Below are 15,647 nucleotides of genomic sequence, written 5' to 3'. Positions count from 1 at the left end.
TGTGCCAACTTATAACTAAATCTGAGGGGAGTGCGATGGGGAGGTTCCCTTGTCAGTAGTATCCTAGGTAGAACATTCTGATGTGTTTTCAGGGCGATTGCTTCATTTCCCATTTATCGACGAGGCACAGTTGTGTAGTTATAGCCTGTATGTTTTAATCACAAACTTTCTTGAGACATGCATCTTTTGGTGTGAGAGAGAGTGTCTCAGGGTGGCTGAGGATTACACTTTATATTTTACCTTTTGGTGCATACTTTTTACAAAACGAAACCGCATTCGTATCCAATTAGTTGAGTAAGGGCGATGGTGACCTCGCTGTCGAACGCCCTACACATACCACCCATCGTTCCTGGATAACCCGGAACACATTTGCTGATAAATTTGGCGTTATTTTTCCCACAGCTGCAAAAATATGGTATTTCAGTTGGTGAATTTATTGTTTTTCACACGATACACCTTGGAGGTGATAAATCCCTAGACGGAGAGTCTACTGGGCTCATATCGAGAGAACAGGGAACCCAGTCTTAGAGATGCGCTGCGAATGCATCTCCCTGGAAAAGCGGAATTCACGTTGGCCAAGATAACTACTGAAAACTATCGAGCTGATCCATCTTGTTGGTAGACAGCAGTATCGAAAATGTCAACCTGAATCAACTGTGGTTCCAAAAACCATTCCGTTAGGTCAAGATAGGTGTTACCGATTATTGTTTTCTCAGCAGACACGTATGGTCGATATACTTTCGATCTTGCAATTCCCATCCACACATTTCCCTTTGGCGTGTCACGTTCCCATTCGCTGTTGGCCTGCTCAAATCCTACAACCATGTCTATCCACATGTACACAGATGCGAGGCCGGCCGAAGTGGCCGTGCGGTTAAAGGCGCTGCAGTCTGGAACCGCAAGACCGCTACGGTCGCAGGTTCGAATCCTGCCTCGGGCATGGATGTTTGTGATGTCCTTAGGTTAGTTAGGTTTAACTAGTTCTAAGTTCTAGGGGACTAATGACCTCAGCAGTTGAGTCCCATAGTGCTCAGAGCCAGCCACAGATGCGAAATGTTACCTCGTAGCTGAACACAATGTGCTACATTAAATTTGCATTTCTAACGACATCCAAAAAGTCGTAACGCAAAGCTTATATGACGGTATAGACAACGTTCTTCAAGTTTATGGACAATTTCGACAAGATAGGAATGTTTATTCAATTCCAGCCGCAGTTCAAATGGTTCAAATGGCTCTGAGCACGATGGGACTCAACTTCTGAGGTCTTTAGTCCCCTAGAACTTAGAACTAGTTAAACCTAACTAACCTAAGGACATCACAAACATCCATGCCCGAGGCAGGATTTGAACCTGCGACCGTAGCGGTCTTGCGGTTCCAGATTCCAGACTGCAGCGCCTTTAACCGCACCGGCCACTTCGGCCGGCTCCAGCCGCAGTGATTTCCACATAGTGGTTGTGTGTGTGTGTGTGTGTGTGTGTGTGTGTGTGTGTGTGTGTGAGAGAGAGAGAGAGAGAGAGAGAGAGAGAGAGAGAGAGAGACGTATACTAAATTCATTGTTAGTCTTCCAGTTGATCCTGAGGTGGTGCGAGTAACTTCTTCGTGAGTCTCTTCTATAGTTTCATCTGCTACGGCCGACCTTCCCGAACGCTGTTCGTTAGTAGCACGAGCAGTTCGCATGAATTTATTGACAGCTTTCTTGATGTCGTGTCTTGTAGGAGTTGGTTTTGTGAAATTTGCGCTTGGAATCGTTCCACGCTTCCTCATACGACATTGCTCACAGTGCTCTGTCGTGTACATTCTTGTAGATTTCTCGCAAAAAAGTCAGAATTATTAATATCGAGGCAGAAATTCTAAGGGACTTGTTATAAACACTCTTTATTCCGGAGGCTGACGGCGTATTGACCCTTGTAAATGAACAACACAGAAGATGTTGGAAATGGCCGTCGTTGACAACGATGCAGCGCTCTCCTCACTTTATGAAACAGTGAGACACGCGTAGCAGCTGTGCCTGAGGGATGACAGCAACAACATTTCCAGTGTTCTGCTGTAGCTCCTCCAGTGTGCGGGGACTGTAGTAGACCTGACTTTAATTTACCTCACAGGTGAAATCACAGACACCAGGAGAGCGAGACGGACAGGAGATGTCACTCTCTCCTTTGGGTATTTTCTCCTCTCTGAACACCTCATGCACTCGTATAAGGTTGTCATGCAATGAGTGCTGTTGCTCCGTCTTGCTGAAAACATCCATGCAGTCGTTTGTCTTTTGTGGGTTGATACACATATGCATCTTCCTGGCAGATTAAAGCTGTGTGCCGGTTCCGCCATTACCTCGTCTGCTACGTTCCAAATCTTACACACAAGCTCTTCTGCGAACCTTGCAAGACTAGCACTCCTGGGAGAAAGGATGTTAGGGAGGCATGGCTTAGACACAGCCTGGGGGGATGTGTCCGTAATGAAATTTTCACTCTGCAGCGGAGTGTGCGCTGATATGAGAAACTTCCTGGCAGATTTAAACTGTGTGCCGGACCAAGACTCGAAGTCGGGACCTTTGCCTTTCGCTCTCAAGCGCTCTATTGAGTGAGCTACCCAAGAGTTCGAGTCTCGGTCCGGCACACAGTTTTAATATGCCAGAAAGTTTCATATCAGCGGACACACCGCTAAAGAGTGTAAATTTCGGCAGAACTCAACACGCGTTGAGTTCGTCTGGACGCTGTGACTCTTGTACATTTAAAAAAATGGCTCTGAGCACTATGGGACTTAACATCTATGGTTATCAGTCCCCTAGAACTTAGAACTACTTAAACGTAACTAACCTAAGGACATCACACAACACCCAGCCATCACGAGGCAGAGAAAATCCCTGACCCCGCCGGGAATCGAACCCGGGAACCCGGGCGTGGGAAGCGAGAACGCTACCGCACGACCACGAGATGCGTCATGTACATCAGTAAATTTGTGAAGATACAGAATCTGGTTCTTTTTGATAATGTTTCGACACGACAATCCCTTAATTCCTTCTTGCACAGATAAACGGATTTAAGATTTCGTCGGCGTTTCTTGCAGGCTTTCCTTTTCTCGACCAACTGTTTTCGGCTAGTTTGCATTTCTGTTCGGTACGGAGCTCATTTCGCGTCATTTTGCCACTAGGTTTTGCATTGCATACTTTGGTGATGGTTTTACCAAAACACTTCCAGCTTTAAAATCTTGACTGGTGCACTGAAGTCACAGTTTCCAGCATTTTGCGTGATGGATTGTTCTCCTGTTCATTAACAAGGGTCGGTTCCCCGTCAGGCTTATAAATATCTTGCTGGCCAGTTCTATTTTTTCCACTACTGTCCGCTGCTGACAAGAAAGCCTGTGAGAGAACTACGGAAACAAGTCGAGTGGCTTTGTGACATGCCTTACCTGTTGATATTTTTGAAAATGTCAGGAATACGAATATCGATATTTAAAAAAGTGTCATTATCGGCTCTAGATATACCAAAGAATATATCGATATATCGACGTACCGGCCTATAAAAATATCAGCTGCATACTGTAAATATACTGCCGGTTTTAGAGCTGTATCTTTAAGTATTGATTATTAATAGATATTCTGTACGTCAACAAGCTAGCAACTTGCCTATACGCCCTTAGAGCAAGAATTGAAAGGAAAACAACGCACGTTCAGCTTTGGCAATAACCACTTTTCTAACAATGGTAGCTGCATGCAAATAGCATAGTAAAAAGTTTGCTATGGATCCGCCCTTCACTTTCATCACATATCGGATTTGTTCAGAACACATTATGTCGACTTCCTGTTTTCCATTTCTGCCAACGCCAGCGACTTGCAGTTGTAATGTGAACCAGTTGCAATTTCTGTTCTCAGCGCCGAGTGCCGGTTACCTCAGCATTTTCCTTACACATCTCCGCCCACTGCGATGACCGGTCTTGTCATTTAAATTTTTGTTCATAATTTTCATCACCTGTATTTGAAGAACTCTGATATGGAGAAATAGCACATTTTTAACGAAACTTACGTGCTATTTCTTCACATCGAAAACGTTGTTATTCCGTTCACACGCCCCCCCCCCTCCCCCTACTTGCAATGGGATTTCTTTTTTTGTGCCACATATACTTGCTTCACACAATCAAGGAGAAAGACTGGACGTGATCAAAGGTCAAAAGGCAGTGAGACTCCTTCACACACTGAAAGTAAAATAATTTTCGACTAAAATTTCAAAAGAACAACTTCAAATATTTACCAAAAATTATATAAAAAAATTCAAAATAAAAATATCGGCACTAGAAATTGCGATTTTGGTATAGATATATTGATATACCTTGAGTAAAAATATCGCTGACATTTATGTATATTTTTGCAAAAGGTATCGATGTATCGATATTTTATCAACACCCCCAATACCTAAAACATAATATTGCACGCCGCTCTACAAACATTTTTTGCCGAGTCATCAATCTTCTGTTTGCTTTGATACGACCTGCCAGGAGTTACTCTCCAATGCCAACCTCTTCTTCTCAGAGTAGTATTCACACCAAGTGTCATCAATTATTTATTGGATGTGTTCCAATCTCCATCTTTGCCTACAGTTGCTACCCTCTACAGCTCCCTATGTTACGATGGAAGTTATTCCCCGCTGTTGTAACACATCCTGTCCCTTCTTGTAATCAATATTTTCTACAACGCCGAATTTGCGAGGTACTATAGCTACTGTTAGGAATTTCTGTCTGTTTAGGTCCCAATTAATAAACTAGGGACCAATGATACGAATCTTGAAAATCCCTACACATAAGTTGTCAGACCGAGGTTGTTGTTCATCGACTCCTATCAACCAGCGTGGACGTTACATTGTAAAATCGCTTCCATGCTAAACAACAACTGCCATATACAAGGTGTTAGGCGTGTAAGTGCAGATATTTCTATTGATAACTGAAGACTGTGCACTGAACAACATTATATCAGCATTTCCTTTAGTTGCAGACTAATAGTTATTGCTATTACGATAGTATGTTTTTAGCTTCATTAGTACCTCCAAATACGTGCCTCACTAGCAAGCCATTAATGTTTACTCTGAGGTGACAAAAGTCATGGAATACTTCCTAATATCGTGTCGGACCTCCTTTTGCCCTGGGTAGTTCAGCAACTCGACGTGTAATTGGCTCAACAAGTCGTTGGAAGTCCCCTGCAGAAATACTGAGCCATGCTACCTCTACAGCCGACCGTAATTGCGAAAGTGTTGACGGTGCAGGATTTTTTGCTCGAACTGACCTCTACACGGTCCCATGAATGTTCGATGGGTTGATGTCGGACGATTTTGGTGTGCAAATTATTCGCGTGAATTCTCCATAATGTTCTTAACACCAGTCGCAAACAACTGTGGCCCGGTGACATGCGCATTGTCATCTATAAAAATTCCATCTTCGGTTGGGAACATGAAGCCCATGAATGGCTGCAAGTGGTCTCCAAGTAGCCGAACATAACCATTTCCATTAAATTATCAGTTCATTCCATCTAAACACAGCCCACACCATTATGGAGCCCACCACTAGGCTTCCACAGTGCCTTGTTGACCACCTGGTTCCATGGCTTCGTGGGTATGCGTCATACTCGAACCCTATCATCAGCTGTTACCAACTGAAATCGGGACTCATCTGACCAGCCCACGGTTTTCCAGTCCAACCGATATGGGTACGAGCCCAGGAGAGGAGCTGCAGATGATATGCCTTAGCAAAGTTACTCGCGTCGGTCGTCTTCTGCCATAGTCCAACAACGCCAAATTTCTCCACACTGCCCCAACGGATACGTTCGTCTTCTCACATTGATTTCTGTGGTTATATCACGCAGTATTGTGACTATGTAGACGTTCCCGGCGTATTAGTATATCAGATTCTTGTCGGGTTTCCAGCCGGATCAAACTGTCATCTGAACACAATATTTCAGCGGTCCACCTGGCCGCCATCATCAGGTGAGGAAAGCTACGCTTCTCTCGCCGATAACTGATTCCACTCGCAAATGACTGCACCTTTATATGCATCGGAAGAACAACAGCGCATGCGCTAGATACAGTACCGCGGAGCATTTGCAACTACTTGCGTCTCATTGTATAGCATCCTGTGTCCCTCTGTAAGGCAATGCTCAGCCACCGCAAATTTTTCTGGTTGTAATAATTGCGTATAGCGATGATGTTCAATACACCTGTCGTTGACGGTACGAACTGACCTCTACACGGTCCCATGAATGTTCGATGGGTTGATGTCGGACGGACATTATATAAGCATTTCCTTTAGTCGCAGACTAATAGTTATTGCTATTACGATAGTATGTTTTTAGCTTCATTAGTACCTCAGAAAAAACTCATACGGTATTTTGTAAACACTAGACTTCCTCAAACCTAAATCATCTTTAACCGTGCCAAGACGTGCTCGAATCTTGGCTGGCGGACGAAAAACACATCTGAGCTCATATTTCTTCAAGAGTCTACCTATCTTGGCGGACACATTCCTAGCATACGGAAGAAAAGCCACAGACCTAAAGGTGTCTTCAGAAGGTTCAGGTACAGGTCCAAACTCAAAAGCACTTCGAATTTGTCGGTCCGTATAGCCGTTATTATTAACACGTCCTTAAGATGTTGCAGCTCCTGTGGTAAATTCTGAGCATCCGAGACAGCATATGTTCGTTTAACCAAGGTCCGAAGGACTCCTGTACGTTGAAAAGGTGGATGGAAACTTGTAAATACCTGTCGGTATGAGTCGGTTTCCTGTAAACACTGTGTCCAGGAGTACCGTCTTCTTTTCTATAAACTGTGTTGTTGTGGTCTTCAGTCCAGAGACTGGTTTAATGCAGCTCTCCATGCTACTAACCATGCAGTAAAGCTGCATGCCCTTGGGAAAAATTACGGCCACAGTTTCCCGTTGCTTTCAGCCGTTCGCAGTACCAGCACAGCAAGGCCGTTTTGGTTAGTGTTACAAGGCCAGATCAGTCAATCATCCAGACTGTTGCCCCTGCAACTACTGAAAAGGCTGCCGCCCCTCTTCAGGAACCACACGTTTGTCTGGCCTCTCAACAGATACCCCTCCGTTGTGGTTGCACCTACAGTACGGCTATCTGTATCGCTGAGGCACGCAAGCCTCCCCACCAACGGCAAGGTCCATGGTTCATGGAGGGGTTCTATAAACTAGTACATAGGAAAAAGGTAACTTTCCCTACTTTTCAGTTTCCATTGTGAATTTGATGTTCGGATGAAGACAATTACAACGGTCTAATAACCGGTGCAAAGAGTCAATTCCATGTGACCAAACAAGAAACATATCTCAGAAAAAACGAAGGCTTCAAAAAAGAGATTTTCAGGGCAATATCCTCAAAGTCCTCCACAAAATGATTAGCGACAATGGGGGATAAAGGACTCCGCATAGGCATACCGTCAGTTTGTTCGAAATATTTGTCATCAAATAAAAAAATAGGTGGACGTCAGAACATGACGGAAGAGCTTCGTCATTTCCGTATCAAGTTTTTCATTAATTAAAATCAATGACTCTTCAAGAGGGACGCGAGTAAACAGTGACACCACATCAAAACTAACAAGTAAATCAGAGGTACCAAGACGAAGCAACTTTAAGCGCTGAATAAAATTCGTGTAATTGGAAATATGGTGTTCACATTTACCCACATGAGGGCTGAGAGCCGACGCTAAATATTTTGCCAAGTTGTAAGTTGGTGCACCCAAATTAGAAACAATAGGGCGCATGGATCTTTGGCAAGCCGTATAATCTAGGTGTAACGGCCGCACCAGGGCGTAGTTTTTTGGTAGTGTCCTCAGGTAAGGAAGTCTTCTTCAGAAGTGAAATCGTTGTCCGTTTTATGCGATCCGTGGGATCCTTCTGTACTATACGATACGACGGATCCTTAAGTAAATCATACATCTTATTCACATAATCTGCCTTAGAGATTAAAACGGTAACATTACCTTTGTCTGCTGGTAAAATTAACAGTTCAGGGTCCTCTCTAATAGACCGAATAGCTGCTCGTTCGGCTGGAGAAATGTTACTTCGTGGAGGCCGAGCCCGACGCAAAAGGTGAGAAACCTCCTGTCTAATCTCTTCCTTCTGCTCTTCCGGAAGACGAAAGACAACTTGTTCAACAGAAGAAATGCATTCCATGGTGGGAATGCTTTATCAGATTGAGTGCACAGAAGTGCTTCTAGTAGGCAGTGCTCTAAATTTCAACGTCTTTGTCGTCAACACTTGATATCAAGAAATGATACTTGTCAACGGACTATGATTAATCTTACAATTAAGGAACTGGATGACGTCACGGTTTCAGTGTTGGAAAAATGCTTAAACTTTGCACCCACGCAGGTACATCGTAGATGGAAAAGTTGTAGTTGGTGCTGAAAACGATAGATTGGCTTCATGGCACCACTAAACATGTGTTCTGTTGTTATAGGTACCTGAATAGGCTTAGTGTTAACTGTGCAGGAGAGGATAGCTGTAGTGACGTGGAAGTTGCAGAGGTTGTCGTATGGTGAAATTTGGGCGAGATTTGATAGCCTTTCCCATATACCTGGACCTAAAGAGAAAGCATTTCAACAATTAGTGAAGAAGTTTAAGCACATTGGTACCTTTCTGAAGGAAACCGGACAACGACGCCCATCGACCTCTGCTGACCGGGTATAAGATATTAGAACATCCACTGAACGCAGTCCAAGATCGGTGTGGCGATTGCCGCTGGAAGTGGATGTTCCTCGCTCGACTGTACATAAAATGTTGGGACACGCTCTGAAGAAAACGCCGTACCATCTGCGGGTTCTCCACTACTTACGTGACGCTGTTTTGGCAGAGCGTATGAACGTGTGTCAGGATTTGCTGGAAGTAGATGCAAATCGCAGCATCCTCCATCAGGTCTTACGCAGCGACGAGGCAACCTTGTGGAAGAGTTAACCGAGATAACTGCATCATTGAGGCTGATACTTGTGCGGGGTGAACTTGAGCATAATGTTTACTTCTACCGGAACGGGACACCTCAGCATTCTGCCACAGGTGTGTGTATACGTTTTTGGATGCTGTGTTTCCTGGAAGGTGAATTGGGCACGCAGGACCCATTATCTGAGCGGCACGGACCCCTTTGTCTGGGAGTTTACCAAGTGGTGTATGTTTCGCCGACACAGCACCAACTGATTCGCGAAGCTCCGAGCCGAATTAAACAACCTGCTGCAGCTACAACACCACAATGCTCCGGAATTTCTTTCGTGCCGCAGCCGGCAGATTGGAATCTTCTCGGGATGTGAATGGTGCTCATGTTGAATGTAACATGTGATAAACATGTGCCACTATAAATAAAAAGAATGCAATAATCATTTCAACAAAATCGATACTTAATTTCCTCATATAGCTAACTTCTTGTGGAGGAGGGTATTTATCATACCACTGTGGTTTTCTCTCCTTTGTTTCATTTGAGAATGATTTGAGGAAAGTAATATGTTGCCCAACTCTTGTTTGGGTGTCTTAGGATTCTAATTGTTGTCCTCTTTGCGATGCAAAATTACTCTCTGCCACTGCAGCTTGAGTAAATCCATAATGCACTCGCGGTTACTAAACAAACCTCTGACGACACATACTGCCCTTCTCTGGATCTTCTCTAACTCCTCTGCTAACTCCGCCTGGTATAGGTACACGACTAACGAGCAATAGTAATATTACAACGAGTGTTTTCTTAAGCCACTTCCTTTGTGGTTTAGTTACAATTCTGTAGAATTCTTCCAGTGAATCTCAGCCTGGCATCAGCGTTGGTTACAATTAGATTCATGTGGGTGTTCCCTTCAGATCGCTTCAGACAATTAGACTTCTCTGACGTTTTATGTATGTTGCTCCCGCCCTGCTACATTTTATGCACATACTGCATAGGACAAGCCAATAGAAAATGTAGGTATAAAGATTATGTAAACACTCCTGACAAAGAAACTGAAGCACCCAGGAGCGAGGGGGAAACAAAATGAAACTTCGCAGGTTGAGAGGGTATGTGATGTTAACTCAGTGATTAGGCTTACAAAATCGAGTCAAATTTACAAAGAACTTGACAGTATGAGCCCACTTATCAGTATGACATTGTATCATCCCTGGCCTGGATGTGTGCATTCTTTCATTTGGGAAGAATGTCATAAGACCTTTGTATTTACTGCTGAGGCTACCTGTATCACAACTGTATTAACTAGCCCTTTTGTATGGAGATGATATCAGAGACGTCCAACAAATCTTCTATTGGGGACAGATCTGTGGATCTTGCTGACCACAAAAGTACCTCAACATCTTGAAGACAGTTCATAGAAACACAAATCACGTGTGGACGCATGTTGTCCTGTTGAAAAATGACACCACATTGCTGTCGCAGAAGAGATCAAACATGAGAATGACAAGATGTCTGTTACATACCATTGTGCTGTCAGAGTTCCTTGACACGGTACCAACCATGACTTAAAGTCATATCCAATGGCTTCCCACACCATGAAGTCAGGTGTAAACACAACTATGCCTATCCCAAGTGTTGGAAGTAAAGGACCTCACCCCCGATTGCTGCCATACTGGCCAAAGATGGTGATCCAAGATGCTGCAGAACTGTGATTCATTACTGTACACAGTGCATCGCCATTCACCAGCAGTCCATGCTTCCCACTTATGGCACCACACCAAACATATTGCGACAGTAATTCCCTAACTCACAGGCAGCCAGTTTCCAACCTATGGTGTGAGATGGAACAGAATGTTGTAGGAAGTCCATTACTTGTTCTTGGATGGTAGATGGAGATGTGAAAGTGTCACAGTGTGCTTAGTGTGCAACATGGTGATCTTCCCTTATGGTCAGATGTGGTCAACCAGAACCTTAACAATGAGGATGCCTATACTTATGTTCCCATACAGTCCAATGTGGGGCTCCTGCCACATCCAAATGCCCTATAATTGCGTGATTTGAGCAGCCAGCAAATGGAGACTTACTGTGAGGCCCCTTCCAAACTATTTTAGGTGCTGATAATGCAGCCTCACACAGATACATGGCATCTCCGTGTCCTTCACAGTGATCACTCAAGATCTGACACTGATAACACTCCTTATATACCATAACAGGCCTGGTAACAACACTAAACATGAACAACACTAATCCAATCTGGTGGGCATTCTATCTCTCACAGAGAACAACTCATCTCTAATCAATTATGTACCTTCCCATGTTGTATATGTCCAGAAAGCTACATTGACATCAGACTATGTCTTCCAGGTGCTTCATTTCTTTGTCAGACAACTTATCTTCTGTAACAATACAATATTTTTATTGACAGAGTATTGGTATTAAGATGGAAGTTCATGGATTAAATGTGCTAATGAAAAATCAGAGACAGTATGTGAAAATACAGGGTGATTCAAAAAGAATACCACAACTTTAGGAATTTAAAACTCTGCAATGACAAAAGGCAGAGCTAAGCACTATCTGTCGGCGAATTAAGGGAGCTATAAAGTTTCATTTAGTTGTACATTTGTTCGCTTGAGGCGCTGTTGACTAGGCGTCAGCGTCAGTTGATGCTAAGATGGCGACCGCTCAACAGAAAGCTTTTTGTGTTATTGAGTACGGCAGAAGTGAATCGACGACAGTTGTTGCATTTCAAACGAAGTATGGTGTTAAACCTCCTGATAGGTGGTGTATTAAACGTTGGTATAAACAGTTTACAGAGAATGGGTGTTTGTGCAAAGGGAAAAGTTCTGGACGGCCGAGAACGAGTGATGAAAATGTAGCACGCATCCAGCAAGCATTTGTTCGCAGCCCAGGAAAATCGACTCGCAGAGCTAGCAGAGAGCTGCAAATTCCACAATCAACTGTATGGAGAGTCCTAAGAAAAAGGTTAGTTATGAAACCTGAACATCAACTACCCGAGGCGATGGATTGGCCGCCAGGCAGCCCGTGACAGAGCACTTCATCACTGGCCTCCAAGAAGCCCTGGTCTTACCCCCTGCGATTTTTTTCTTATGGGGGTATGTTAAGGATATGGTGTTTCGGCCACCTCTCCCACCCACCATTGATGATTTGAAACGAGAAATAACAGCAGCTATCCAAACTGTTACGCCTGATATGCTACAGAGAGTGTGGAACGAGTTGGAGTATCGTGTTGATATTGCTCGAGTGTCTGGAGGGGGCCATATTGATCATCTCTGAGCTTGTTTTTGAGTGAAAAAAAACCTTTTTAAACACTCTTTGTAATGATGTATAACAGAAGGTTATATTATGTTTCTTTCATTAAATACACATTTTTAAAGTTGTGGTATTCTTTTTGAATCACCCTGTATTTCTGAGACTTATGAAAGGATAAAGTTTCCTCAAAATTTTCTGGGTATAATGCTATTGTTATGGAGGTATATATAGCATAATGAATACAATCTGTCACAGATATTAATATAATTTGTCACATACATGATTTGCTACAGACAGGACAGTGTTAGACATCACATATTTATGGCAAAAATAATACAGTTTGACATTCATATTTGCTATTTTATGTATTTCACAGTAATTAATTGGGTATGCATACTTCTTAAATAGAGTATTGAGAGTGTAGATCTTTTCACTTATTTATCTGCACTATGTTTCTGGTTGTTTACTTACATTGAAGTTCAGCTGTGAGTCCTGTACCAACATCATTCCTCTCTAATTATACCAGCATTTCACTACAATTTGTTGGAGTTGCAACCTTTTTATACAGACATAAAAAAAAAAAAATGTATCACCTTGGTTCCGAGAGTTCCAGAACTAGTACAGAAGATTGGAATAGAGATCAACATGAACAACATTTTCACCCTTTTTTTTGCTCATGAAAACCACACACTGCATGTTGTACCACCATACAGTGAGACCTTCAGAGGTGGTGGTCCATATTGTTGTACACACTGGTACCCCTAATACCCAGTAGCACATCCTCTTGAATGATGCATGCCTGTATTCGCCATGGCATTCTATCCACAAGTTCATCAAGGCACTGTTGGTCCAGATGTTCCCATTCCTGAATGGCGATTCAGTGTAGATACCTCAGAGTGGTTGGTGGGTCACATTGTCCATAAACTGCCTTTTTCAATTTAAAAAATGGTTCAAATGGCTCTAAGCACTATGGGACTTAACATCTGAGGTCATCAGTCCTCTAGACTTAGAACTACTTAAACCTAACTAACCTAAGGACATCACACACATCCATGCCCAAGGCAGGAGTCGAACCTGTGACCTTAGCATCAGCGCAGTTCCAGACTAAAGCACCTAGAACTGCTCAGCCACAGCGGCCAGCCCTTTTGAATCTTTCCCAGGCATGTTTGATAGGGTTCATGTCTGGAGCACATGCTAGCCACTCTAGTCAAGCAATGTCATTATTCTGAAGGAAGTCATTCACAAGATGTGCAGGATGGGGGCGCAAATTGTTGTCCATGAAGATGAATGCCTTGCCAATATGCTGCCGATATGGTTGCACCACCACTCAGAGGATGGAATTCATGTATCGCACAGCCGTTACAGCACCTTCCATGACCACCAGCAGTGTACGTCAGTCCCACATAATGCCACCCCAAAACAGCAGGGAACCTCCAACTTGCTGCACTTGCCAGACAATGTGTCTAAGGCATTCAGCCTGACCAGGTTGCCTCCAAACACGTTTTAACATTTTATGCGGGTGACTTTGCAGTGTATGCTGATCCATACAGAAAGTACAGATTGCAGACCAGAATTCCTCTTCCATCTTTTTGTTTAACCAACACTTTATCAATGCCAGTAATCCCCCCCTCCTTCTCCCCCAAATTTTTAAAGAATCAAACTCACATCTACAAACAGCTTCAAACATCTGGTTAATGAGTTAAATAAATAATTTTGTATTAAGCATTTAAAATCTCTATGGTTTAGGACACAATGCACTAATTATGTTTGTTTTGTTAATTTCATGGTGCTCACTGAATGAATACAGTCTGAGTAATCTGCACTCTGTTTTAGGAAAAGCTAGTTTGTCATGCATCTTAATCTTAATGCTGTCATGTTTCCTGAACTGTGTGTCATACAATATGTAATTTTCCAGGTACATTCAGTGGTATGTAAGTACACTGTCCACAAAAAGTGTTTAAACTAGAATTAGTGGTAGAGAAGCAATAAATTAGAACCTCACACTAATGCTGAAGTTTTACTGAATGAACAGTGGAAATGTAGTAAATAATAAACTTTTTTCCTTTCACAGTTTTATGGGGGCAGTCGGGAGGGGTGGGGGGGGGGGGGGGGGTTGGAGGATTGTGGAGGGAACTGTCAGTGAGGAAAAAAATTATGAAATGGTTTGAAATTATGTGTGAAGCTTGCTGGAAGTTTCTAAGTACTCTCATTCTCAAATATTGGATGATTATAATCTGAGTAGTTTGAATACCATGAGCTACACTGCCTATTGACAAGTACACAGTTTCTAACTTTGATACTCGATTTGTTGTGTTAAACCTTTAACATAGCATTATACCTCCAAATGAGTGGATTATGACTGCATTTTAAATTTTTTGATTTGGTCAATAATTATATGAGGTACTAAAGAATCAAATTTTAGCTACCCCTGGATGCCATTAGTAGGCAACGTGCGACTAGGATTGGACAACCATTTTAGCTGTTTAACAATGTTGATTAACATTTGAAAACTGACTGCTTGGAACAGGCAGCTACTCAGGAACTTCCTGGTCCATTTCAACAATATGCAGTGCATATGTACCAGGAAGAGTACACTAAATTCATTCGGAAGTACTCACCAAGTAGCCCTGTTGACCAAGCTCGGTGAGGAAGTATGGTGTTTCCAAATTTATGACACATATTCACTTGATTTACTGCTGATGTTTTTTATGAACTTTGCTACCACCATGCTCCATTTGGATGAAACATCTCAATGAAATCTTTGTAATGTGATCATTTTACATATTAATTAATGTGGTATTGTTCTGGCTTGTCATTAATGAGCCTCAGAAAATACTAATAGCTCTGTAAATATGGGTTTACATTAAAATGGTAGGGACTATGTAACCTTCTAATCCTTTTAGCATTATTTGTACATTACATTATTTTACATACACATAAAAAAATCACTCTGTATAGATAGTGAACAATAATGACCCCATAACACACCATTGGTGGCCCCATCAGTGTACGTTTACATCTGATGATTTGCCTAGGCCAACAAAACGGGGGCAGAAAGACACAAAATTTCAACAAAATGGTATGTTTTTCCACTGATGTGGTTGGCAATTTTATCTCCTCACCAGTATAATACTGATTAACCACAGCGGCACAAAAGCACCGGCCTCTTGCGGCCCTGCTCAACGACATACACCAGTAAAAAATGTATGCTTCAAATTTCTTTTCACTTAATTGGTTTTATTTTTAACATATGGATGTTGATTGGCTGAAATCATAAAATTTAATGAACAGTGATTTCAAAGTATCATCACTTTTGCCATAACTGTTTACTGAACTTGAGGACCATCCAGTTTACTGTTTTTAAATATCTCTTAGTTAACAATAATCCAGAAAGTTTTTGCTTTATTCTATTTCTGAAGTTTCTTTAATTTTTATTTATTTTTTGATGGTGTGGTATTTGTCTTTTTCTCCTGCC

General features: G+C 42.5%; 1 long non-coding RNA gene across 1 annotated transcript in view; it reads left to right on the top strand.

Moving 5' to 3' along the window:
- The window catches only part of LOC126474923 (uncharacterized), a 46,378-nt gene that overhangs the window by 10,079 nt on the left and 20,652 nt on the right, over positions 1 to 15,647 (top strand). The gene's annotated exons all lie outside the window — the stretch shown is intronic.

Source organism: Schistocerca serialis, chromosome 4, assembly GCF_023864345.2.
Source record: "Schistocerca serialis cubense isolate TAMUIC-IGC-003099 chromosome 4, iqSchSeri2.2, whole genome shotgun sequence".
Taxonomy (NCBI): Eukaryota; Metazoa; Arthropoda; class Insecta; order Orthoptera; family Acrididae; genus Schistocerca; species Schistocerca serialis.
This window is presented reverse-complemented; position numbering and strand designations above follow the sequence as displayed.